Here is a 3505-nt window from a genome sequence, read left to right on the forward strand (position 1 = left end):
GGTGCCACAAGTACTCCTGTTCTTCTTTTTGCGGATACCGACTTACACGGCTGTTACTCTGAAAGGTTTCAATTAAGTATACTTTCCTTATAATGCCAGTGATATTGTGAATTATGTATCCCACAGAAATAGCATGGGAAATTCAAAGTGTTGAGGATGCTTTTTCCAGATTGTACAAATTAATCAGTAATGGAATATTTTTGCCAGTGCCCATTTCATTTCTGTACTTTTGTGCTATGTTACTACCTCTATATCTGCATAATAAGTTACTGTACCATGCTAAATTTTGTCAAGCAAAACAAAATGTAAATTAGTATTTTCTTCAAGCTTCCTGTCTGACCTCTAAGAATGAGAAAGACAAACATTGCAATCACCTTGAGGCTGGAAAACCAATTCTGGGGACCTGGAAAAGCAAATTCAGGACACTAAGCATTTCCATAATCCATGCAATACACCTATCACATGTTCCCAGTCAGCCTCAGAAGCATTTGGGGAAAGAAACCAAAGACATCACCACCACAAACTGAGGATTCTTGTGCATGTCAGTATCGTCCCACTCATAGAACAGAGTTGGGGGTATGACCCGTACACATTTGACACTATCTAAGTTTAGGGCAGCATGCTGTGACCAATAAGTGTCTTGGAGTTTAAAAATTAAAGTCTTGTATTTACATGCAAAATCCATTGTTATTTCCCCCTCTCCCCCAATAAGGTGATCACAGTTACACAAGCAGCACACTGTACAGCCAGGCCAAAACTTCAAATGTATACTTTTGCTCAGACCTGACTTGCATATGTAATCACCACTGCACACTTTAATGAGGGTGTTTGCATTCACAAACCTCAGTTTAAAGTCACCTTTACAGCACCCTGATCCTGGCACTGCCAAACACAGAGTCAAGTCCTGAGGCACAATTTAAGGGCAGCCTCAGGGGTTCTCTAAATTGCACAAGGGACAGTGGCTCCTTATGGGCCCATTTGGCAACTGGGGTATCATGAGGTGGACATAGCTGCTGTCTGATTGCTCTCCCTACATCAAGGTGTGAAAGAAGGTGCAATAGGAACTGCTATGCCAACCCAACCAGTTCAAGTAACCATCCATTTAAAGCTGCATTGTCACTGGGACATTGCAAAGAAGCCTTAACAGGGCCAAAAAGCTGAACCAAAGAGTTGTAACAAGTTTGAGTAGATTAATCAAGTTTCAGTTGCTTGTTATCTGATGTGATATAATCCCACTGTTTCTTCAGTTGGTCAGTGTTTTTCAGGAAAAAAACTAGGTTAGCATAGACAAGATCTACATTTGTGTGTGTGAAAAATAAGACATCAAAGCAGCAAAAGGACACAGACTTTTTTTTGTCATTTATAAGCACCCTTGAAATATTGAAGACAAGAAAAACCCAATACAAAGATACGTGATACCTAGAACAGTAGGATAGGAAGCTCCCCTAGTTCTTTCCCTTTGAATTTGATCACATTGTACTGAAATCTCATAACAGCCTCATTCCAGGATGAGTTGCCAGCTTTTGTTTCTAGTTAACTCTTGAGACGGGGAAGATGAAAAAAGCAGAGGAGAGAAAGACAAGGGTTATTAGTGTAGGCAGGTCTTACTCACTCAGGAAAAACAGCTCTGCTTTCAAAAGCTTTCTCCAGGGCAAAGGGCCAAACAAACTGGAACTAAATGTCTACATATCATTAACGCCCAAACTATTAACAAACAATTAACGAGTACAGTGGAGACAGAAACTAAACAAACCTATGAACTTTTTAAAGGGAAACCCGGATGTCCAGTATGTGCACAGGCACAATTCAACACCAGAGCACACTGCCAACAATGCCTGCATGTAGCTCAGACTACTGTATTGTGGCATTTACCCAAGAATTACCTGTTAAAGGCAGGCGGTCATGTAATTTACATAAAATCAGAATTCCACATTTCAGCAATGTTTCCAGGGGAGAAAGCCTTGTAAGTTGGTTGGGCAGGGACACGTCTTCTATGTTTATTTGGCCTGTGACCTACAGAATTATGATACTATAGAAATAAAAACATAATAATATGGGTTACAGGTCTGCTAACAGGGCCTACCCTCTTCTCTTCCATAAAACCAAGTTGTAGACCAGATGCATGATATTTGCCATTTCCTTCCAAGACTCCTGCCTCTAGTGTCCAAAACCCAAAGTTAAACTGGCCAAACATGAAGTTGCTTTTTCCTTCTTATGGACCATGTTTCCCCCATTACATCCCACCTAGGAAATCTTGGTCCATGAGTATTCAGAGATTCCAAAGTCAGAAGGGACAATTGTGATCATCTTGTCTGACCTCCTGTATAACACAGGCCCATAGAACTTACTCAAAATAATTCCTTTTGAACTAGAGCAGATCCGTCAGAAAAACATCTGGTCTTGGTTTAAAAATTGCCCATGATGGAGAATCCACCATGACCCTTGTTAAATTGTTCCAATGGATAATCACTCTCAGAGTTAAATGTTAATAAAAGCTTGGGGAAGCACTTTATCTTTCCTTGGGCATGTGCCAGTCTTAGGTAAGTGTAATTAAGCTTCAGATTGTGTAACAAAACATGTTTTAAGTAGGACACTTACAAGGATGTTTACAACTGATCCTAATTAAGAACCACAGGTCACACACAGACAGAGTTTAAGGCCAGACAGGACCACCAGATCAGCTAGTCTGAACTCCTGCATATCACAGGCTACCAATAGCACCAAGCACATGCATACTAAACCCAATAATCAAAATTAGACCAAAGTATTGCACCCCTCAGGAGACTAGACTATTATATGACACAGGCAGAGTATATGAGGGACGAAGAAACACCATTTCACACCCTCCTTGTTTAAATTTTAGCTGTCTTGAGTGTAGCAAGAGAACCCTAAGCCCTTTATCATTAATGTTGATAGGACAGGATATACTTTGACAGTCTTACATCCATACGATGAGCTATTCAGAAATATGGAAGAGAAGGAAGAAATCTCATGGCTGATGAGTTAAATGCCTAATTTGATTACTCAGTGCATCACTCCTCTTATATGACAGGTTTCAGAGTAGCAGCTGTGTTAGTCTGTATCCGCAAAAAGAACAGGAGTACTTGTGGCACCTTAGCGACTAACAAATTTATTTGAGCATAAGCTTTCGTATATGGTTTCTTTAAATGACATTTGTCTGAAGAGATTGAATAGATTGTATTGTCAATTCATTAACTAGGTAGTTTAGAGCACTAATTTATGGGTTTGGAACATAAAAACGGCCAAACTGGATCAGACCAGTTGTCCATGTAGCCCAGTATCCTGTCTTCTGACTGTGGCTGGTGCCAGATATTTCAGAGGAAATTAACAGAATGGGGCAATTATCAAGTGATGCATCCCTTGTCATCCAGTCACAGCTTCTGGCAGTCAGCTGTTTAGGGACAACCAGAGCCTGGGGTTGCATCCCTTACCATCTTGACTAACAGCCATTGATGGACCTATCCTCCATGAATTTATCCAATTG

Source organism: Malaclemys terrapin, chromosome 12 (genome assembly GCF_027887155.1).
Source record: "Malaclemys terrapin pileata isolate rMalTer1 chromosome 12, rMalTer1.hap1, whole genome shotgun sequence".
Classification (NCBI taxonomy): Eukaryota; Metazoa; Chordata; order Testudines; family Emydidae; genus Malaclemys; species Malaclemys terrapin.